Below are 25,402 nucleotides of genomic sequence, written 5' to 3'. Positions count from 1 at the left end.
CTACCACCTCAATAATTAGAAAATATAGGACAAATTTTAGACTAGTCAATATCTTCAGGTAGCTCTGGATTCTCACTTGTAGGAATGGACTTGAGATCTTCTCAATGACCACGCTTTTAAACTGAGTCTAGGTGGCTCACTTGGTAAAACATTCAACTCTTGGTTTCAGCTCAGCTCATAACCTCATGGGTCATGAGATCGAGCCCCGCATCAGGCTCTGCACTCCGCCAAGAGTCTGCTTGAGATGCTCATCCTCTGCCCCTCTCCCTACTCATGTGTGAGCTGTCTTTCTCTCTCAAAATAAATAAATCTTTAAAAAAATAAACTGAGGCACGAACGCAGGAAATTAGGGTTTTGCCTGGTTTTTTTGTTGTAACTAGTGCATCTCATCTGATTTCTTTAGTGTTGTTAGTCTTCCACAAATTCCGCTGAAGTCTTTAATTCACAAAGACAAACAGGGGCTCTTTGATGGAAGCTATAAAGAGAAGTGTGGCAAAAATATGAACAAATCCGGTGTTTTCAGTGCGTTCACAGCTGCTAGCTCTCTAAGTGGTAAAGACAAGGCATTGAAACTAGGAAAGCCACTTCCTGCTTGAGCAGATCAGAAACTTCTCTTCACTTACAAATTAGAGCTAATAGCATCCCTGTTACACTAATACATTTGCTTTTATATCTATCCCAAGTTCTGAGACTGTGTTAAGAATTACCCCTCAAATCTTCTGTATTCATCTGCTTGGCCTCTTTTAAGTTCAATAATTTAACATTTGGCAAGGAGTCTTACCCATATATATAGATCATATACTTCCTCTCAGAGTCATTAGTCTTTGTGTTTTCAGACGCATTAATAAGGACAGAAAAGTGCTGGGTTTGCTGAACAGTTATCATCAGATCGCGTCTGACGGCTTTTCCAATGAGGTGCGTGAGCCTTATATTTACTTTCAGCAGGGCAGTCTTGCCCCAGGTCTGCTCCGCGATGGACTTGCAGTTGGGCAATGAAAGAGAATTAACCAAGGGAATTTCCAGTTCAGCTATTGTGTAGGCAATAACAAACAACCTGACGATCTGCTGCCTCTTGTTTTTGCCCCAGCACCTGTAAGGTTTCTATTCACGACTGTCAAACTGAAGTTCTCCAGTGTAACAGGGTAGGGACTTTTCAAAGCTGATAGCTCTTTGTAGCTTTTCAGTGCCTACGTCCTTTCTTACACTGTCCCTTTTCAATGAGGAACCCAGAATGCTGTTGACAAAAGCAGCCCTGTATTTCACAGTAGCCCAATTTGAATTTTTTCTTTTGTACACAGAAAACAATAGATTTTACCAACCATAGCTCCACTGCCAGGTTCACAGGGCTCTTGACTTCTGCCTGCCACATTTAAACTCCTCCCACACTAGGTGCCACTCTTTTGTTCTCTTTTACTGTTCTTCACTTAATTTTTCTTCTCCTCTCTTCCAAATCTTATAACCCTTTTGCAGTTCCCTATAAATAGGGGCAATCCAGTGACTGTCAGTAGGAGAAGGGAGAAATACATATTTACTATTATTAATTTGTTCTGGAAACAGAGGTGGGTGTTCTTATAAAACTGTTTCACAAGTCGGTTTAAAAAAAAATTACACTGCTAATATCCTAAGTCCATCTGTCATGCGAAAATACAAATGCTACATGGAAAGGACAAAGAAGTTAATTTTGCTCCTATATCAACTCGAGTGTTTATGAATCAAGTAGCCAATTAGCCAAATAGCTCTGGTGAAATGACTAAAATAGACCTAATTCTGAGCCATCTTGTAGCTATATCCATCTGGCTTCATTTATCTCAATAAGAAATGGGTAGATATCTTTCCACACTGATTTTGAGTTTAAAGCAAAACCAAAACCGTATGTTTTGTTTGCAAATCAAAAAGTAAAAGCTCGGGGCGCCTGGGTGGCTCGGTGGATTAAGCAGCTGCCTTCGGCTCGGGTCATGATCTCGGGGTCCTGGAATCGAGTCCCGCATCGGGCTCTCTGCTCAGCGGGGAGCCTGCTTCCCTTCCTCTCTCTCTGCCTGTCTCTCTGCCTACTTGGGATCTCTCTCTGTCAAATAAATAAATAAAATCTTAAAAAAAAAAAGTAAAAGCTCTTTTTATTGTTAGGCTAGGAAAAAAGCTGGTCCACGGTTACTTATGAATTCGTTAACTTTTTCTTTCCATTGATAGTTATAATAAATGGCTTTTATCAGAATGATGGTAGAAGTTACAAGTTATTTTAATATCTGTTTCCTCATTTATATATCTTGGAAAGATGAGTATATCAGACACTTTCTGGACTGTGTACTTAACTATGTCAAGATTGTGTCTTATTTCAAACAATCAAATTGGGGTCCCCAGTTATTGTCTGATATCTGATTATTCACACTTATCATTTTTCTATTTATTTTTTTTATTTTAGGTTTTTTTTTAAATTTGTCAGAGAGAGCGAGAGAGAGAGCGAGCGAGCACAGGCAGACAGAGTGGCAGGCAGAGGCAGAGGGAGAAGCAGGCTCCCTGCTGAGCAAGGAGCCCGATGTGGGACTCGATCCCAAGACGCTGGGATCATGACCTGAGCTGAAGGCAGCCACTTAACCAACTGAGCCACCCAGGCATCCCCACGCTTATCATTTTTCAATGCTAAGTTTTTTTCTACAGCTCAAATGAGAATACATTTTCAAGTGTAATATGACCATCCTATCTGTGAGATTATCTGCCCAAGCATAGGAAAACCTTTAATTCAAGGCTAACGAGAACAATAAGATAATTATCTAAGATAAATAATTAAAAATAAGAAAAAATGAAATAAAAATAAGATAAAACAGTAACCTAAATAAAAATAAAATAAGACATATTAATTTAGATTATTTCCTACTCACCTGATAAGGATTAGTAAATATTTTTGACATTCTCATTTGACTCTAACCTCCAAATTATTTCTCTCTGAGCAAATGTTTATTGAGAAGTTTTGACTGTTATTAATTTTTTTAAAGATATTTATTTATTTATTTGACAGACAGAGATCACAAGTAGGCAGAGAGAGAGGAGGAAGCAGGCTCCCTGCTGAGCAGAGAGCTAGATGCGGGGCTCGATCCCAGGACCCTGGGATCATGACCTGAGCTGAAGGCAGAGGCTTAACCCACTGACCCACCCAGGCGCCCGTTACTTATCTTTTGATAAAATAAAAGGGAGGTACTCATTTCACAATGAGTGGAACTGAAAAAGACATGGATTTCTGGGTATTCTCAAAAGAAATTCTAGAAACGTACAGAGACTATAGATCCTTCCACATACAAATCTATGGCAGCTTACTCTGAAAGTAATTATGAAATTCTCGGCATCGTATCTCAAAAACCATAAGATGAAATAGGAGAAGGCTGAAGCTAAAGTGATTAAAAGGAGAAAGGGAAACTAAAATGTTAAAAAAAAAAAAAAAAGTGAGGATGTTGCATGAAGAGACTAAAACTCCAAGGCCTCTAACTTGGGAAGGACAAGCCCAGGTGCGTTTTGGACAGGGAGTGTGCAGTTACAGGGCTCTTATACCTGTCCACTCAGCAGCCGCTAGTAGAGGCCTATGGAGGAAGCACCTTCTGACCCTTGAGAAGTTAAGACACAATCAGTGGTCTCCAAAGTGCAGAGAAGTTCCATGGTCAGTGGAGGACAGCTGGAAAAATTATGGGTATGGAAATGTCAGTGTGGCAATTTGCAAATAAGAAATTACGATATTGGGACGCCTGGGTGGCTCAGTGGGTTAAACTCAGGTCATGATCTCAGGGTCCTGGGCCCTGCACTCTCTGCTCAGCAGAGAGCCTGCTTCCCCCTCTCTCTCTGCCTTCCTCTCTGCCTAACTTGTGATCTCTCTCCATGTATCAAATAAATAAATAAGATCTTAAAAAAAAAGAAAAAAAATTACGATATTTAATATGTGGAATGAAACCAGTGCCCTAATTTAGTTCCTAAAGTCAGATGTTTGATTCCACCTATGTAAAAATGCAATGCGAACGAGAGATCTACTGTCTAGAGTTGTAACAGAGTGCAGTTAACCTGGGTCTGGATAATACAGATTAGTTTTAACTCAAAACAAATGGGTTTAAAAAGTAGTCTGCAGAAGAATGGCAAATTGAAGTTCCTCTTCAAAGTGCAAGGAGAAGCAGACAAGGAAAGAATAGAACTGCATCTTCTCCCAGTATGAACTCATCATTAGCTTCATTATCAAGTGAAAACAAAGGAGAATAAGTTACATACAAAAGTGCGTATGCTCAAAAATTGTGTCTTAGAGGTATGTGACCAAAGAAGTTTATAGAGCACTGGTCTAGGGTCATATAAAATGAAATAACCAATATGCATGCTTATCAAATTCATTACCTATGAAAAATAATATCTATGCAAAAATGCAGTCTTTGATATCTCTGATGTATTTTCTTCTCTAGAGAACTTTTGAAATCTCTGTGACATATACTATCAAATTTAGCTCTGAAAGCTGAGGGTTTTCATTTCCAAATCTTACCTGGACACATGTACTTGCAAATACTGTCCTAAGTCCAAACTTTATTTCAAATATAAGTCATTATTTCTTATTCTCTTCAAATTAGCTCCTCATTCCAAACTTATCTATGTCACCGTCTCTTCTTTAGAACATGAGACTGAGACTAGCATAGATGTGAAGAGTATGGGATTTGAATCTAGGCTGCCTGGATTAAAATTTCTGTTCAAGTTGTATTTCCTCTATGAATTTGTTCCCTCACTAATAAAACAGGGGAAATATTAGTACTTACATCAATAGATGTATCATGAAACTCAGGAAAATCCATGCAAAGGACACAAAACACTGGCACAGAGCAAATTCTCAAAAACATTAACTATTATTTTTTTTAATCTGTGCTCAAAACCTTGGGGTACTTTTAACCATCTCACCCACATGTTTTAATTTTCTGTTTTGGTCAGTCACCGAGTCCTACCTGTTCTCCTCTCAAAGCTACTTCTGGCCTAATTCCATGGCCCCTACCCTAGAGAGACATGCACCCTTCCAACTTAGGCTAAAGCCAATGGTCTCTGACATGGTCTTCCTTCTGTGGTCTCTCCCTGTTCTAATCTGTTCCCAGACTGGGCTGTGTGAGTCTCATCCTACCAGAGGACCCCTCTTGTGGACTGTCTCCTCAAAACTCATGGGCTCTCTGATGTCTACTAGAACATAATATAAAACATACTTCTGGCTTTAACAGCCTTCAAAGTTGCCTTCACTTTGTGGACTGAGTTCCTTGGTTTCAAGGCCTACTTTCAGTTTCCCTTTTCCGAACTGAAGTGTATGTCCGCTAGAACTTCACTCTCACTCTCCATTTGTTTCCTACTATCTGTTTCTCCTTTTTTCTCAACCCTCAATTCAAAGGAAGCAGGTAGTTTACTTTCTTTTTACTTTCCCAAAGCATCTGGCCCCAAACACAGTAAACAGGTTATAAATACACACTTGTTGATCAGTTGATTAAAATATTTTACAATATAGGGGTGCTTGGCTGGCTCAGTGGGTTAAAGCCTCTGCCTTCAGCTCGGGTCATGATCCCAGAGTCCTGGGGTCAAGCCCCACATTGGGCTCTCTGCTCAGCAGGGAGCCTGCTTCCTCCTCCTCTCTCTCTGCCTACATGTGATCTCTGTCTGTCAAATAAATAAATAAAGTCTTTTAAAATATTTCACAATATAGAAAAAGTCATGGAAAATATTTCTCATGTGTTATTAAGGGAAACTTGGATCTTCACATATGCTCTTGACTTTTGAGGTGGAAATCAAGAAAACAGCTATCTTCTTTTTCAACACAACGTTTAATGCCAATGTCAGGGACTCTGCAAATATTAAGTGAATTGGACCAGGCACCAGAAATATAGAAAGACCTAAGACAATCTCTTCTCTGTCCCCTTCACATATATTTTTGGAGGGGAGTCATGTTTAGAAAAATATATGAATAAAAACAAGGGAATAAGGCAGAGAAAAGACTGACTGTGATAGGGACAATAAGGGACGAAATGGGTAGGACTGTCTCCGGGTCAAACCTAACATGACATTTCCTAGGTAGCATGTATCACGTTTAACCCTTATGACTGGCTTAAATATTGTCATTTTGATTTGCATGTACATGTAATAGTAATAAATCAATTACCCTTTTGAGTTTGGTCACTGAGTGCATATTTTTGAAAAAATAAATTAGAGTTAATATATGACCAAATGAATATTTGATAGAAGTTTTTTTTTTTTTTCACTGCCATGTAATTAAAATAATTCTGGTGATACCTTATTATTCAACTTTGTCTTTCCTTCTTCCTAGCACACTTTTAAAGGTCTCTCTTTCACTCTCATTTTCTCGTCTTCTACTTGACCTCCAGTTTATATTTTCCAGTAATTTACCCCTTTTGCCCTCAAAGAAAGAGCCGAGGTACTTAGTGGCTCTGTTTAGTGCTGCTGATGGTTTTCTCTATTGAGTATGTTGCAGATTGTCCTATACTCCTCCCACTAATTAGAGTTTAAATTTGAAAGTAAGAACTATAGCATTTGGCTTTACTGTAATGTCCACGTAATATTGCTCTCACCACAAACAGGACTAATACATTACAAACAGGAATACATTTCCATTTAATGTATTAAGCTAAATCAACAGGTAATGCAACATTTTGCATAGTGTTGACCAAAATGATTTCTGACTTTGGAAAATCATATACAGTGTATGTTAGGAAACAATAAATAAAAATGTGAGAACTCAAGTAAAGGTATAGAGTTTATATAATGGCTCAAATCAAGAGAAAAAAAGTACAGAAGAGTATGTGCTGATCAACGGTATACACATTATTTCTCAAGGTGTGTTTCTAGTAACTCAGTTCTGTGAAATGCATGGAGGAAAAAAAACACTCCATTGTCAAAATGGACCGGGAGGGTCAGTCTGTTAAGTGTCTGATTCTTGGTCATGATCTCGGGTTGTAAAATCCCGCTGAGCAGCACAGGGCTCCACGCTCAGAAGGGAGTCTGCTCAAGATCCTTTCCTCCCACCCCTTCCTCTACTCTCTCTCTCTCATAATAAATAAACCTTAAAAAAAAAAAAAGAAAAAAGGACTGAAAAATGCTATGTATCAAGTGGCTCTTTAAGAGTTCTTAATCCAGATTAAACTATAAGGGTCCCGAAGAAATCCTACAGGAAATAGAATAATTTGACTGCTTAATTCACTATTTCCCTAACCCATGTGACCATGGTAACTTTTCTCCTCAGAAAACGCTACTCTGGCAGTCCCAGTGTAAGGAGTAACACACTTCAGGAAAGGCCAGTACAGAGTAAGTGCTGAAGAAATTTAGGAATGAGACCACTCACAGTTGTAAAAAAACATTATTAAAATGTAATATTTTCAGTTAGATCTTGAAGACTGAAGTGAAGACTAAGGTAAATTGAGGAGGGGAGGCACCCCAGACAATGGGCACATTGTGAGAGGGAAAACAGAGGAGAGAAGAGAAGGTATTCAAGGGTTGTTTGGAAGAACCTCTTTGGGGGAAGCAGGAGGTTGCTGCAGGGTAGAAATGAGGAAATGGGAGGTCAACACTATGTAAATGATGATACATGGAATGATTAGCAAACTAGGTATACATTTTCTCTCACATGACCATAATTTCTAAAATGCTTACTTGATCAAAGATGAAAGTAACTACTTAATTAAAACCTGAAGGGTCTAGGCCAGTGCTGTCCAATAAAAATAATGAGCTATAAACATACTTTTAAATTTTCTACCAGCAACATTAAGGAAATTAAAAGAAATAGGTTAACTTAACAATATATTTTATTCAACCCAACATATCCAAAATACTGTCATATCAACATGCAATCAACATAAAAATTATTGGGATTTTTTCTGGTTTGGGCCACATATCCAACACTATAATATTGCATAGAACAGATCTACCTATTTGGATAAATTGGATTAAACAGTTAATTTGGATAGTTTTCTAATACCATTGACCATGACTGTCAAGTTTTAAACTCTTTAAATTAGTATGACACATTTGCTTTCTTGGTTTTTGAAATTTATGTTTTATTTTTTAGCTGGATTTGATATAGGCAATTTAGGTGTCATTATAGATTAAAAGTGAAAAGCTCAATGTTCTCTCCAAATAAGCTAATTAATGTAAATAAATTACCTTCTTGTTCTCTTTTGGCTCTCTGAACTATTAATAAGTCAAGAAAAGTTAGTGGATTTGTGACAGTTAAACCCTAAGTCTCTACCATACATGCCAGCTGATTTGTAACCATATACATGTTCTATGAAACTGTTTTTCAGGTTTTTAGAATTTTAAACGATTCCTCCTGCTGGTACAATTTCTTCACACTTCATCACATTTCTAAATAAGTGATCATGTAACTGAAGATTTCATGTCCTGAAGGCATTATACCCATGCTTCCAAATGCTTCGACTTAAAATACAAAGCAGTGTTAATCACACTTCCCATTTTTGAAACCACTAAGGCCATTTGGGGGAAGAAAAACTAGAAACCTGCTCTTCTGTTTTTGTTTTCTACAAATTCTCTCTACTGAGAGCTTGTACATTTCTTGCGAAGTTTCCAAAAGCACATTTAATCCCCGTCAGACACTGAGTGAATATGGCACATTCTTTAAATGGAAGCTCTAGAAAATCTGCTGCTTTAAAAAGGGAAGATGAGCTCCAAGGCAACTGCTGTGCTTCGGGGCCCAGAGCTCTTCTCTAAACGACCAATGCGGACACGGAATAGAAATGGAAAATAGCCAACAACACAGCATAGTCTTTGAAAGTTCATGGCTTTACTCCAGGGTTTCTGAGCATCAGCACTATGAACATATTGGGCTGCGTAATTCTTTGTTGTGGGGGGCTGCCCTGTGCCCTGCATCATGCGTCTCCAGCCGCCACTCACCAGATGCCAGCAGCACAACCCCCACACCTGCCCTCACCCTGGTCCTGACAAATCAGAAATTTCTCCAGACACTGCCAAATGTCCCCTGTGGGACAAAACTCTCCTTGATGGAGAACCACGGCGCTCTTCAAAGTCTGAAAAATATAGACTTAAAATTATACTAGAGCTCTAGCATCAGTACAAACCCATTAATATATTATTATCTACATCTGCTTTTCCTGAGAACTTGCAACTTTGGAAAATACATTAGTTTCACATACTGTTCTCTCGTGTCCCACCTTCTCAATCTCAATGATCTTGTTTTAACCTACCTTCTAATTTAAATCTAAATACCCAACCTCATTCTTACCAGGAATTGGCATATCATCATGATATCATATTGGTATATCAATATATCATATATCATGATGATACGCTGACTTTCATATACAGTCAATTGTTATATGCAACAGTGAAAAAATGTAGCAGCTTAAAACTCCTTAGATATATTTCAAGGGTATATATTGAAATTGTTTTCATAATGACCTGTACTCCTTAAATAAACAAGAAAAGCACTAAAACTTCGCTACCATTAATTTGGTATTCTTCAGTAATACCACAAAGAAGATGCAGTAATTCATGTTTTAATTAGTACCCAAAACCTTTCCAGTTCTATAAAATACCAAGTATGAATAAAACACTTCAAAGCAAGAAGTATATTTCTCTATCTCCTTTAAAATAGTTCAGGAATGAAGCATCTTATACTTACTACAGCCTATTCCTCGTCATATGTAAAATTTGGATATTTAAGAATAGTAAAAGCATATTTCATGTTTTCAAGCTTATACATTTACTTTGAAATGACAGGACAGGCAGGCAGATGTATTATGAGGACAAGAACATGGCAATTTCAAGGAGACAGCACCTGGAACAATGTATACAAACTATTTGTTCTCTACTACCCTCTGGTGGTTTGTTTAAAAAAAAAAAAAAGTAATAGTTATGATGAGGGAGCAGGAGGCTGGCTGAGGACAAAGCAAAAGCTGGCACCTTGCACCCCCTCTCCACCCGCTCCCCTCCCCTCGGTAATGTGTGTGACATTCTTCAGGCACCCCTGACTGCCATTAACGAGAAACAAATAGTTAACTTGCAGAAATCACAATCCTACAAGACAGGAGTCTCCCTTAGTTTACAAATGTCCTAGAGATCTACAAACAAAGAAGTTACCTTATCAATAGCACAATTTCCAGAGGCAAATAACTCAGTTCCTCAAGCCCTAAATAAAGTTAAATTTCTTCTAAACCCAAATCTCACTAACAAGGACACTTGATAGGAGAAATGTGAAACTTTATCTCTAGATCTCCAAGATAGTGTCAAGAATCATTCCCAAGCATATGGCCCACTGATATACATCTAAAGGGTCTCACAAGAAGATATTTACTACTAGTAATAAATAACCTTTCTCCCAACAATAGCTAGCCCCTCAAGGTCCTGGAGACCTTGCTTCCAAAATTCCTTAGAGACTAACATCACCCGCTTTGTTCTCACCTACCCAACTCCTGTGTATATGATCAGCCACTCCTCAGGATAACAGGGCAGCAGCTCTTCCTGCCCATGGGTCCTGTCCCCGTGCTTTAATAAACCACCATTTTGCACCAAAGATGTCTCAAGAATTCTTTCTCGGTCATCGGCTCCGGACCTCAGCCCACCGAACCTCACCTAGGTTCTAGAACTTCATCAGTTAAAAACAAACAAAAAAAACCCCAACCTTAAAGAACCATCCTAATCACTGATAATATTAATAGATACCATATATTGGTAGACACTGTAGTAGGCTTAATACAAATTCTCTCATTTAACCCTTACCAGTGGCTTGAGGTGGGTATTATGACCTACATTTGATAATTAAGGAAACCGATGTTCTAAGTGTTGAAGTAACTTGTCCAAACTAATGTACCTGGTAGAAATTCAAATTCGTTTCTTTTTAATGCCAAGGCTCAAGTTCATCGTGTGTGTGTGTTGCTGTTTCCTGGGCAACTCTTAATGAGAGCTGGCCGGACACCATGAGCCTTGTAATTCCAGAAGGCTAATGGACTTTTTGGCAAAACAGTCAAGTCTTGTCATATTCTCATTTACATAAATCAAATTCAACTATTCAAGTTCAGAGAGAGGGAGAGAGAGATTTTTTTTTTTATTATTTTACAGAGAGACATCACAAGTAAGCAGAGAGGCAGGCAGAGAGAGAGGGGGAAGCAGGCTCCCTGCTGAGCGTGGAGCCCGATGCGGGGCTCGATCCCAGGACCCTGAGATCATGATCTGAGCTGAAGGCAGAGGCTTAACCCACTGAGCCACCCAGGCGCCCCAAGAGAGAGATTTTTAATAGTGAAGTATTTTCCAGCTTAGGCCTGGGAGTCAACCTAGGCCTAAAAATATAAGCAATATGTTAATATCGCTTGTTTTGGGGCTTTATAAAAATGGTATCAAACTGTAAAAGAACTTTTTTTAAAAATAGGAGATGTGAATCTGTTATTTTTCTCCTTCTCACATCTCATGGAGCCACGTGTGTTTCTAATGGTTTAGAGATACGAATACTTTTCTACAAGGGTTCTAATTATAAGCCAACCAAGCCACCTGGTATTGAACTAACAAAAAGTGATGTTAGAAGGAAATTGGATGAATAATGAACTTACGAACAATTTGAAGTATTTTCAAAGATCATTTGAATTTTATTATTACTGTTGTTGCTGTTATTTACCTTGCATGCTTTCTTTCAAACCTCAACCCAGCAGACAGTGTGACCGTGTCCCTTTTGTACGCACGGACATGTGTGAGGAGAACAGGGGATAAGAGGTGATTTTAACGGGGTTTCACTCCATAATTTTTGACAAGAAAAGTGAAGCCAAAAAACATATTCCTCAATGTATCATTTTAAGCAGCTAAATAGTATCCTCTTTTTCAGACCATTGATGGCAAAGCTGAATACATTTTAGGGGTTCTCAAGATGACTGAGTCAGGGCAACACTGAATGATAAATGTGGTTTTATTTTCAAATAGGGGAGTCTTTCAAAAGAGTCACAGTGAAAAAGATTATGCTAATAGCTCAAGCTCAATAATTTATAACTTGAAATTCTCCATTTTGATTATATGTATTTTGTGAGGAAATAATAAGTATGTGTATTCAACTCAATTACATTAGACTTTAGGTACAAATGGACTGAGATTCATCACATGTCAAATATTTGAGTGCCTATGAAAGGAGAGACATTGAAAACAGCAAAATTTTTCCCAGGTAGGAGAAATGCAGGCTTATTTCCCTGACTTATTTAACTACTCTGTGAAGCCAGTGATCTCTGAAATTAAAGATAATTATTGGCCCTGGCATAAATGCCTATAAAATCTGATTCCATCAATTACATTTATAGAGTATTATTATATAAAACATATCAGTGTGTTGAATTTCAAGTGGAAAACATCTTGTTGTCATTTCTGATTTAATACCATGTAAGGTTTTATTCAAACACTATGTTTTAATTTCTGGAGTGCAAGTTAGAGATTCTACTAACGAAAAGTTCCTCTGGGGTTATTCTTTCCTCATCCCACTCCTATTCCCCAGTCTGTCCAAGAAAATGCAAGGCAGTCAGAAGCTATGTTATTTATAACAGAGAAGAGCACATCCATTGATTTTAAAGTTTCCATGGGAAGGACATGTATTTCTTAGCTTAAATCAGTGCTTATGCCTTGATTACAACTGTCTTTTTGTAAGTACTATTGACTGAGCCTGGATCCTAGTTACGTATGTAAAACATGGGAAATTCATTCATGCTTATGCTGTCCAAGCCCTTATTAATGATGGACTGTTCAACACAGGTACTTTTATTTTCAGTATAAATGTAGAGGATTAATTGGCTTAAGCCAAATGAAGGAAAAATTAGTGATAATAGGATTTTGAACAGAACTCTAATAAATACATTAAATTCCATGATGTAGAAATTAGATTCTGTTATTGTCTATTACATATCTATACCTATATATATATGTAGAGAGAGAGAGAGACAGTATACCAATAAAAACATCAAAACTGAACATGAAAAAGGTAACATTTTTAAGGAAATTTTAAAATTCAGACTTTTTGTATTTACAAAAAGAAAATCCCAGAAAAATACAACTTTAAACATATTATCTTATATGCCTTAATCTTATATATCTTAATCATTTTCATGTACACTGGCTCATTTAATTTCTAAATGCCTCTTGATCCTTATGATGATGTTTTTCCTATAATACCGTTTTAAAAGAGCATATTGTGTAATTATCTTTTTGTTTTGTGAGTACTACTGAATGAGTATATAAATGGTAGTTCACTTCTGTCATAAGTGTTTAAATATATCTTTTTAAAAAAATGTATTTATTTGAGAGAGAGAGTGGGGGCACAGAGGAAGAGGGAGACAAGCAGGCTCCCTCCTCTGAGTGGGGGCCCTGACTTGGGGCTGGAATCCAGGATCTGAGATCATGACCTAATCCGAAATCAAGAGTCCAGTGCTTAACTGACTGAGCCACCCAGGTGCTCCTAAATATATCTTCAAATAATATTTTAAATTAAAAAACTTTTGCCTTATCTCTGCCAGGATATCAGTTTTTACCAAACAACCCTGAATCCTTCCTTTCTTTTCTTCTCCCTTTCTTATATATAATATCATTCTGGATGTAACATAATTTTCTTTGATTCTATTTTTCTCTAAAGAAAGGAAAGACAGGGAGAGAGATGGGGGGAAAGACACAGAGAAAGAGAGAGATTGGTTTAGTTTATGTAGATATCAAAGGGAATCTCAATACAGAATTGCTCCTCTTTGTATTCTAAGGGATAAAAGCATCTACAGGTTCTTTTTAAAGGACCGACTGAGAGAACACCTCTCAAATTATAAATCTTCTAGATGGAGCTACTTGCTCTTTTCGATTCACAGTATAGTAATGAGGTATGAAATTCCTGACTTCAAATATGTAATGTTGGTTTTTTCTCCCATAATAATTCTTTTTGACAGAGAGGATTCAAATTTATATGCAGAAAACCATTCTTTATCGTGAAGTCATATAAGTTCAAGACAAATTTTATCTCAGGTTTCTTAGGTTTTTCTCCTCATTATGGGTACAGCATGGTATTTTTTTTTAAAGAGAGGAAGGTTATGTGAGTGCATATTTCATAAGCTTCTTATTCATTATTCATAGCATTAAAGATAGAAGGAATATATACACATGGAGAATTCTCTCAGATGTGTCCTCTGAGAAGTACACTCAGCCTAAACCTCAAGGGTGTCTTTCAGTGGAGGCTGGAAGGAAGCTCAAGAAGACAGCAGATGGCCTTCCTAGAAATATTCTTAAAGTAATGCTCTGGTGCGTTCCAGTTGGACTGGACTGGACTGGAATTTAATTTTTGGCCACATCAATATGGCCAAGAGCACTTTGCCCTAAAATGCTTTGAGTAATTCCAACATTTGAAAAGTTTTAAACTGGTTTTGCTCTATGTGTTTCAGAAATATTATTTTCTGAAATATGAAAACAAAACAATCTCATTTATTTTGGAAGGACTCCTGTCACTTATTTATTTTCCTTATATAAATTGGACTCATTCTTCTTGCTTAGGCCTATGAGTTAATTAATATGCATTGAAGATGCTGTGGGTACTTTATAAATATTTCATTATAAAAATGAGTATAGAATGTTCCTCCTCCCCTTGAATTAAAAAGGAGTTATTAGTGTAAACCTTTTGAAAAACTCATTTATAAAGTCAAAATGAATGAATAAAGTGGGTGCTAAAATATACTATGTAATGTAAGAATAGGAATGAAAATCTTTTTCCTTAGTATTAGATTATATTTTCCCTGAGCCATCTACCTAATCTCAGCAATAAATGAAATATAAAAAAGAAAACAAGTAAGAATGAATTTTATTCATGTTTTCATTAGTGAATTTTATTCATTTTTTACTACACCTCATTTCTGCATATACTTGATAGAGATTCTCAGTTATTTTCTCAGTTATTTTCTCAGTTATTTGCTGACATTAATAAATTATCATGTAGTTGATTATCGTTATTAGAAAGAACACGACAAACACAAGTAATTTTAAGGTTGCTGTGCATTTAATAAACTGTAGTTGAGCAACTCAGAATCTGGGGTCTTAGTACCAGTGGGAATTGTCTAACTCCAAGTTCACGGCCCAGCATCAGGGTCTTCACACACAAACTATAAATTAGCAAGAATTCAACTGAAATAGACATAGCATAAGTAATTTGTGTATTGAGATTTATAGCTTGATGTCCAAAGGTTGTCAGATTATAAACGACTTAAATATTTTCTTAATAAATTGAGGCTGGACATGGCACCCAACAGGAAATGGGATTTTTTGTATAATTAAGAATGTGGCAGTTTGGCATTCAGTGGATTGCTTTGGCAGGATTAAGTTATCAACATGTAAACTGGCCAAGATCCTAGAGTATACATTGTAGAAAAGTCTCTCTCTCTTTCTCTCTCTCATTCTCTCTCTCTCTCTCTCTCTCTGTTAAGGGAGATAAAGAAATAAGCAAAAATATGTATTTGGTTAGAAAGAGGCAAGTGGTATGCCTAAATATGAGTTCAGATTTGAGTTGGAAGCTTCTGAAAGAACTGTCAATAAATGACAATGTTAACAAAACTAAAAGAATTGAAGACGCTTTAAAAATAATATATAGAAATTAATCCCTGACAAGTTTACCATTAACAATATGAGACAACTCAATTTTAAATGATTTCTGCAGCATTTAAAAATAAGGATTCTTTTTTAGTCATTTCTCTTAACATTTAGGCAAAATTAATAAACCTTGCATATTATGCATGATTTCTTAGTTACTTTGAATTCCTTAAATATTTTGAAATGAATTACAAAGACATACACATCATATTCCAGGCAAAGCTCTGAATTAATCCATTTTAAAAGACAAAAGAGGAATAAACATGACATAATGGGACATAATAGCTTGTTCATACCTATTGCCTGAAGGTTAACATGGACTGTTTTAATGTTAAAATTAATTGGCTGAAGAAGGAAGGGGAAAACTAACTTAGGTCTAGCCTCAACTGTGCATCAGGCATCATGCTAGACATCTGGACATGCATTGTGCCAGTAATCCTCTAAGTAAAGTAGTAATCTAGCCATTTTTTCTAGATGAGGAAACTATTTTGAGTGTTGCCCAAACTTCAGGATGAGACATGTCTCAGGGACACGAGAAGTGTGATAAGCATTGCTGAATAACTCAAACACTACTTTTCATATTTAGTTATAGATATGTTGAGATATAGGAAAGTAAAACTGAACACCCTTTTACATTTTACTTTTCCATACATGACTCCATATACATCAGCATTTAGATAAAACATCTGGCTTTACATCTTAAAGCTAAATATGTATTTTTTAAATTTTTTTAGTTTATTTGAGATAGAGTGAGAGCGAGAGAGAGAAAGAAAAAGTGTAAGTGGGGAGGAGGGAAAGAGGGAGAGGGAGAGTCAGGTTCTCCACTGAATAGGGAGCCTGCCACAGAGCTTAATCTCAGGACCCTAAGACCATGACCTGACCGAAGGCAGACACTTAGCTAACTCAGTCACCCAGGCACCCCTAACGCAAAATATGTTTGCACCCCTATGAATTCCATTTCATCATTCCCTCCAACTCAAGATTGCTGGATTAACCTTGATACCTCCCTACTTTTCCTACAAGTAAATAAACCACTCTCCTATCTGATATTGTTGTCTGGGGTAGAGAAGAGATCAGTTGCAAAGGCCTTTTAAAAATTATGCAGGGAAATGATTCTTACTTAAGCACTGGTTCTCAACCTTGACTAAATCTAAGAGTTACTTAGGAAACTAAAAAAATATTGATGCCCAGAACCCATCATGTGATTGTAATGTGAAGCTAAGGTTAGAAAACCTTGCTCTTCCTTTCCATCCACAACAAGGGCACTGTTTTTCACAATTGCTTTGCTCTTTCCTCCATGTGACCTCAAATAAGATGAGTTTGGGGACACCAGGTGAGTGTGGGGAATTAAGGACAGCTCTCTGTTATTAGTTAGCAATGAGATCCCTCAGATAGTAACAATAATCACCATCACTTTGGGATAGCTTTCGGAACTCCTGCAAAAACAGTATACACCTTAATGGAGAGAAAGCTGCCATAGGGCAGCAGGCAGCAACCCTTTTCTGCTTTGCTGAGGTGGGGGTTTAACTGGCATCCAACATGGATTGGACCCCCTAAGAAAGCAGCTACACTTAGACTCACCTGAAAGAGTCTCCATCAAGATGTAAACTAGACTATTAAATTCGTGGCAGCTACTTTTGAAAATCTACATACTAGATAGTTTAGCAATAAATAATACAGCACTTCTACTTAATGGCTGATGGAACACTTGAGTCCTAATCTGTGACAGTTCCCACCCAGGAGAGCAGGCCTAAACTCTCATAGGCTACTAGAAGCATTCGATTTGAACAACCTCAACGACTAACAAATCCCACTCAAATTAATTTAATTAAAACACTTCTAGAATAAGAGCATTATTTTTCAGTTATGTTCTAAAGCAAAGTCTGCAGTATAAAATTACCAAGTCTGGAATAAACTCTGGATAGAAACTCACTGAAACTCAATTACTCACTCAACAGCTATCTAGTTGGCAAGTGTGGGAATGGCCAAATGCCACTGTAGTTAGCACTTTTTCCTTGTCAACCAGATCAGAGATACTCACAGTTTATAACACAGAAGTATGGCTTTAAATGGTTTGATAAAAGGAGTGCTTCCTTCTACCAAAATGACAAATTGATTTGTAATTTTTTTACAGTAATTATAAATCAAGCAATATAAAGTCATTGCTGTTTAAATGGTCATCTGGAAACTCAAATTTCCTCCAGATGTCTTCCACCTCCAAAACTAGGCTTTTCTGAAAAAAATCAGTAACGTTTTATAAAATGCGGTTTAGTTAACCACATCTTCCTTAATTTTTACAACAAATCTCTGACAAAAATATAACCCCTTCACAAAACAAAGAGTCTTCTCTCATCATCAGAAGCAAACTTACCTATTGAGAAGGGGAAGTACTTAAAAAACCAAAACAAACAAACAAAAAAACCACTGGCTCAGGCAAATATAGGCTTCAGTTATGAAGCCAATGGTTGGAGACTTGTTTAAATGAACCTCAGAGTTAAAATGGCTGTGGCTACCCCTAAAGGTAAACCAGAGACTGGCAAGTAGTGCTTCTGGTCACCTCCCTTTGCTCTAAGTAGAATGCTAATGCTAAAGTTGTACTTTATATTCCTGCTTGTTCAGGGAACACCAATGCAATCTGACAAAGACTCCAGTTTAAATATCCTGAGAAGGAAAAAAAAATAAGTCCCAGAGATGGAACCTCTCTTGTGTACTAGCAAATCTGAACAACTGGAAATCTGTGGTAACATGAATAGTACCTCATCTCCTTGAAGATATACTGGGGACATTGAGAAAAGAAATTTTCCACTTTTTGTAAATATCCACTAAGGTAGCAAAGGATGTGTCTTCGATTTTTTTTTTTTTTTACCTCTTTCTTCTCCTTGGTGTGCAAAATTTTCTTTGGCAGATCAAAGCAGGTAGTATAAAAAGAAAAAAAAAATTCCTCAGGGCAGTGAAATATAGATCAAGGGATAAAAAAGGCATAATGGGATAAAAAATGCTATGAGAAAGTTAAAGCCATGAAAAGGAAACAAAACCTAACAATGTAACTTATTCATGTGTTAACATGGTATATTTAAAGTAAGAAGTTTAATTTCAAATAATTTTTAATGCTGTTTTTCATTGTACTGGAGGAATATAAAGCAAATCAAAGAGAAAACATTATTATGTGCCTAAGAAAAGCTAAAATGAAATGTGTTGAGAAAACAAATAGAAATTGATAACTGTTAAATATTACTGATGTTGGTATATCCTAATAAATAAGGGTGTGTAGGAGCAAAGTTGTGAAAATTCCCAAGCTGTACTTCAAATGAGTTAAAAACAAATGTTTGTTATTTCAGCCTCCATGTTGCACATTATTCAAATACACAAACCTATGGTACAAATTTTCTTACTATGCTGATTATAAAGCTGAAAAATACACTCATTTCTAACCCTTATTTGAATTCTTATAAGTCATTAATTGGGACAAACATCAATCCTTTTGCCTGGCTCTATCTGACCCTGTAGTGGGGACACCGAGGGAAAAGCCGGTTTCAGCACCATGGACAAAGGACCCAAACCTCTAAGCCTTACTCTTAGGACCTACAGGAAACGTTTCCCTTAGGTTAAAATACATGAAATAACTTTATAGTAGCCATCTTCCATTTTAAAATGTTTTAAGAATCAAATGAATACAAAATAATGTTCAGCTAGATAATAGAAAGTTTATACTTTCAAAGCCCTTTTATCTTATGGAAAAACATAATGGCCCTTCTAAAGACATGCATCACTGTGATGAATGCATTTAAGTGTCATTAGGTTTAATGGCTCCAACTCACTCTGACTATTATACTTTACCTTTTAGAGTTAACTTAATGCGTATTAATGGTGTGAAATTGAAGAAATTATGAATTGAGTTTCCCTGGGCACAGGTTAAACCAAGGAAGAAAGGAGAGGACAGGTTAATATTACTTACCTTCTACCTCATTCTTCATTTGTACTACAAAAGATGTCAGCTATGCCCTTGGGAAAGTAATGCTCACTATTAGTAAGTTGAACTTAAATGGATTTTTATGGTTTTAAACTCAGGTAACTGTCTTTGGTTGGGTCACCAAAGGTTTGCAGTTTTCTCCAGGGAAGAAGAAAATATGTGCACTTCTGAGATTAAGTTCATATTTTATTCCATAGTTTTAGACAAATAGATAACTTGTCCCTTTCTTCCCCTTCTGTGTTCATCTTACTAATTCAACTTAGAGAGGTTTTTTTCAGGGCATTTTTATATGTATTTTTAAATATACATTATTTTGTAATCTCTCCTTCACATTATCACCATGTATCACACAAAAGAGTGATGTTCAATCACTTTAAAATCTGAGTTAAATATTATAATAATAAGTAGTATTATTAATGCAAAAAAATGAAAAACGCACAGTTCTGATCCCAGGAACGTTTGATGCAGCAAAACTATGGTTCATAGTATCAGAAAGACCAGAATCTAATTTTGAAATCTGACTTTCAAAAATATTAAGAATGAAAACAATATTCATTTCAATTATTTTTGGAGGAAAAAAAGCATAAAATCACTACTTGTTGCAGTTCATTTATTATTAATGGGTAATTAAGAGAAGATGTAACTTTGTAGCTACTCTTTTACTTCTTTATCATGCAAAATGATCTCCAAACTAAAAAGGATAGAATAAAACTTGGCAAAAGAGAGTAAATCTCAGGCCAAGTGATGTTACTAGTTTCTCTGAAGGTATTTAATTCATTTGACAGGCAAATTATGTCCCAGGCTTTATAATCTCACTTTTTACAAATAGGATTATGATAATACTGTTAATGTCTTTCAAGAATCTTGGAGATGCCCAAAGGGTACAAATCTAGAAAAAAAGCATATAATTCTGAGTTTCAAAAATTAAAGAGTCTCTAAAACATTGCTGAGACTGAGTGAAACATCAGGCAACATTCTGGCACAAATTAATAAAAAGATGGTCTGCGAGCTCTTAGGATAGCAAATGTATTACTTAGAAATCAGCTTGGGCTCCAAACTGGGGCAAACCTAGCTTCTTCTTCTTCTTCCTCTTCTTCTTTTTTTTCTGATGGGATTAAGACTAGTAAACCTGAGAAATAGGACAGAAGTCACAAATTTAGAGGCTTTCTTAGTTAAAGTAATTAACACATACAAGCTAAATGACCCAGTGTACTATCAGGTAGAATGGTAATGGGCACTGTGAAGAAGAGATTGTGCTCAGCTACCACTTCTCAGCTCTAACTTTATTATTTATTTTCTAGGGAAATCAGAAATAAGGGATTTCTTTGCAAGTCCTCTTGATTAAAAAAAAAAAATTCAAACTGCAAACTTTTACTAGTGAATACGCCCCTGGCTTTTAAGACAAAACAAAATATATCAGCAGACTGAATCTCGCCCATAGGCTGCCAACTTGGGACACGTGGCAAAACATATGGACCTCAGTGAGGAATCTGGCAAGGTTTCACATGACATCATTATTAAGAATTTCTGGTTGGGTGACAATAAAGACATTCCAGTTAGTTGAGTTCAAATTTGATCTCAATATAAGGATAATTAGAGCTTCCCAATGATGAAATGGACTGCCCTTATACTAGAAGAATTCACCTTAACCACAATTTAGCAATTCACAAAATCATATGGAGAAATAACCTATGGCTGAATTTTGAATTTAATGCTAATATTTTTTCATAAATTTTAATATGTTTATGTTATATATACATGTATTCTTTTATTCACTTATTTGTTTGAAAATATTTATTAAAAACCTATTATTGCCAAACATTGCTCTAGGTGCTGGGAATACAACAGGAACAAAAATCTCTGTTTTATGGAGTTTGCATTCTCTATTTGCCCCAGTATGGACATTAAATTATACAAGCACTCTATAAATGTGCTCTTGGTGGGCTAACTTTATATTGGAATTTTCCTATGCATTCAGCATAGAACACGAAATTACTTTAGGGTGAACAGCACATTACACTGTGACAAATAGGTGTTTTTAACCCAATGTATTTATTCATTCACTTACATTTTCTTTCTAAACTATTCATTACACAATTGCCACTTTGCTGAGGCAAAATGATAAACCAGATAGAATACAGAGTCAACAATATGTATCTATACAAAGTTGTATTCCTCATGCACCAACATGTTGAATACTTTGCTGACTCAGCAGCCCAAACATCCTACATTATCTTTGATTGGCTTTCAAACTCTTAAACAATTTAGAGGATGAAGAATGAAGAGGATGAAATCATCTGTCACCTGGCAGTGACTCTTCCTACAACAGTATCATCCTCCTTAAGGAAAAACATCTTATCTTCGTTTTCTCTTCATGCTGTGGTAGACTGTAATTCTAAAATGAGGTGGCTTAGTGATAGACCTATACATGATTCTGTCCTAATCTAACTTCTTGCTTTTCTATTTATATTGATAATAAGATAAAGAAAAAATATTTTTAAAGATTTTATTTTTAAGTAATCTCTACACCCAACATGGGGCTTGAACCTACATCCCTGAGATCAAGAGTCATGTGCTCTACCTACTGAACCAGCCAGGGACCCCAAGAAAAGATTTTTCTTTAAATTACCATGTATTGAAAATAATCTGATCTGACTGTGTAAATAACTTAGCTTTTCTTGAAACAAAGGGTCAGAAATAACTGGGGGATTTAGGTTGTGACTTAGTTAATTTCTCCTTTTGTCAATTCAGTCAAAGTCAAAGACTGAACATTCAAATATGGATTTTGCGGTAGGTAAGGTCTAGGAAGATATTTTCCAACTGTCCATGAGGCATGCTAGTATTTCTTGAGAAACAAAGTTAAAAACAAAGCAACCAATCCTTTTAATGCTTGCAAGAAGATTATTTAAATAAAAAAGAATCATAGCCCTGAAGAATGCCTTTGTAAGTCACATGTTGTTATCCTTCACCCAGTTTCCCCCAGTGACTGTGTTTTACATAACCACAGTATAAAATGAAATCTAGGAGGCTGACGTTAGTCCAATGTGTGTACACAGCTGATATTTTATCACATTTGCAGATTCACATAACTACACTATTCATATCAAGATACACAGCTATTCCATTAACCCAAGGATCTCCTTCATGAACCTCTTTGTAATCACAGACCTCTTCACCCCATCTCTAAGACCTGCCAATCACTAGTCTGTAAAATTACTTATTTATGCTTATCTCTTACATATTTTTAGTAAAATATGGGGAAACCACAGGACTGGGTGTTAGGAGGTGGCTGGTTCTAAGTTTGCTACTGGTTAGTTTATGTCCTTAGACAACTCACTTACTCTCTATAGACTCAGTAGCTCATCTACAAAAATGAAGATTTGGACTCTGATTTTTTTTAGAGGACCAGCATTTAAGAACACCTGTGATTATTCTCAATCATGATATTATTTTAAAGATTATTAAATGCAAACAAAGTAAAGAAATCATGATTTAAATATGTGGAGATCAACAAAGATTGAATGTATTTAAATGTATTCTGCACTAAAATAGTGTCACTGCCAAACAACTAACCAAAAGCTGAAAATTATTATGAAAATATGAAAATATACTGCTCCTCTAAAATCTGAAGCAAATAAAAACATGATCTGACTTGGACCCATCTCTCAAGGGGACGGGCTACCATTCTTCCAAATGTACAGGTGGAGAAAACCTGGCATTGGGATTACTTGACTCCCTTTGCTCCCAAGAGGATCCTTTAGGGAAGAGGAAGCAAACATCCCTAAAATGTGCCTGGCAATGCATCTGGGTAGGCAGTGCAGCAGCAGAAACTTCAAGTTGAAGATTCTGAACCTTGGGGTTCACATTTGGCCCTTTTCTGAGAAGGGAGTCTGAGACACAAGCAGGTCATTGCTTCTGCTGCCCAGGGTCTGGGGTCAGGGCCAGAGGACTGCAAGGAACCTAGCAGTGGAGTTTCCTGCTTTCTCAGAGATCACTCCTTGCTGCACATTTCGGAACAGGATAAAAATAACTGGAAAGCCGTTTTCCCCAAGTGACTCTTTCCATTTAAAGCTTTAGGAATCTCTTCCCATGCACCATGTTAAGCTTACCGATCTCTTTCTCTACAATTTACTCATCTTAATTTGAACCTGTTGATGCCTTCCTGCATGAGGACATGTTGAGCGCATCAGAGGAGTCCTTCAACAACATACTGAAGAAAATTCCGTCCTCCCTCTTCACCTCGAATAATCTGCATGAAAAAATCCCCCAAGGAACCAGAAACCTGAAAAGTGTCGTCTGGGGACTTTGGGCCATCCATGTCTTTTGAGAGATCTACCGAGGCTTTCTTTCTGGATAACACTAATTCTTCACTGAATCTTCCTTAATGAAAGGCACCGTTTCCAAGCTCCACTCTCGAGGACGACTATTAAAGAGGAGATCGAAAACCTACGGCCTGGTCAACCTTGCCTGCTGTAACGAGGAGTCTAGAACCACCTCAATGACCAATGAAACTGGGACATTGTCACCTCCATCCCTCTGCTGAGAGTCTCCATTTTCCACGATCTCCTCCTGTGGGTCCCCGAGCGACCTGATAACCCCACCTCACCCACGCTGGTCTGGAGTATCCTTCTCCGCTCTCCTTGGACCCAAGAGGACTAGTCGCTCACGATCACTGACACTGGAACCCGCGCCGACGCCCGGGCTTACCCTCTCTCTCCCAGAAGGGGCCCATCGCGCCGTCCAGGAGGAGGCATCCACGCGCGCCCGGGAGGCCGGGGCCCGGCTGGCCCGGGGTCGGGTGCGCAAGCGACCCGGTGGAGCCGCCGGCGCGCGCTCAGGCTCCGGGAGCCGGGCCCGGCCCGCTCCGCCCGCGCCAGCCCGGGCAGGACACGTGGTGCCTGGGCCGCCCGCGCTCTCGGGACCCGCGGTGCCTGGGCCTCAGCAGCCGGTTGGGCCGCCGCAGGAGCCGCCGACGTCGTGAGGGGCAGGGCGGGGACCGAAAGGGTCGGGGCGGGGAGGAGGGGCGCCGAGACGTGGGCGCCGTGAGGGCTGCGCGCGGGGGGCGCGGGGGGCGCGGGGGGCGCGGGGGGCTTGCTTCCGCGGCTCGCGACGTGCGGGCTCCGTCCCGGTCTCCCGAGGCGAGCGGATGGTGTCGCAGCTCTTTCCCGAGCCACCTGGGGCGACGGGCGGTCCGGGTTCCCACGGGTTGAAGGGAAGGGCTGCGGGCCGGAGGGTCCGCTTGCACAACCCCCTTCTCGCGTCCGCCGGGATCCGGGAGCGGCGGCGAGCCTGGGGCCGGCGTCCGCCTCGCGCTCCTCGCCCACCCCAGTAAACAGTGTCCTGGCCCCGGGTGGAGACGCAAACCACTGAACGCCGCAGCGTGGACCCGAGCCCCCCTTTAGGACAGTATCTCCCGGGAAAATTCCTCTCGCGACCACAGCCTGTCGTCTGGGGAAGGCTAAGGAGACACTGCTGAAAACTGGGGACGGAGACTTTTCTGAAGCCACGGCTCTTTCCGACTTCGCCAGTGACCTTGGACGCCTCTTCTAAACAAGGTGTCTTGAATTTCCTGATTCTGGGGATAAACGTGGCTATTCATTTTCTAACTCTAAAGAGGTAATAGCGACTGGGTTAAAAACAAACAAAAAACAAACAAACAAAAAACCACTCCAGACATCTTTAATAACAAGCGCAATATACATAGAATTTGTACTGACTTTAGGAGAGGCTGAGGAAACCTTAAGACCGGGAAGAAAACCGTTCTGATTTATTAGTACAAATGCAAAACTAATTCATCAGCCCCTCTACCTGCTTTTCTGGGAA

At 38.0% G+C, this 25,402-nt stretch overlaps 1 protein-coding gene across 2 annotated transcripts in view; it reads right to left on the bottom strand.

Moving 5' to 3' along the window:
- Positions 1 to 24,456, bottom strand: part of SYBU (syntabulin) — a 110,539-nt gene extending 86,083 nt beyond the window's left edge. The window contains exon 1 of one of the 2 annotated variants that reach the window (XM_032858456.1): positions 24,287 to 24,456. The gene's annotated coding sequence lies outside the window, so the exon portion shown is untranslated. The remainder of the gene's footprint in view (positions 1 to 24,286) is intronic. The other variant, XM_032858454.1, reaches the window with a different exon arrangement.
- Between the last annotated feature and the right edge of the window lie 946 nt (positions 24,457 to 25,402).

The sequence above is a fragment of the Lontra canadensis genome, unplaced genomic scaffold (genome assembly GCF_010015895.1).
Source record: "Lontra canadensis isolate GAN:19392208 unplaced genomic scaffold, GSC_riverotter_1.0 scaffold15, whole genome shotgun sequence".
NCBI classification, from domain to species: domain Eukaryota; kingdom Metazoa; phylum Chordata; class Mammalia; order Carnivora; family Mustelidae; genus Lontra; species Lontra canadensis.
Note: the sequence above shows the minus strand (reverse complement) of the source record. Positions and strands in the feature narration are given on the sequence as shown.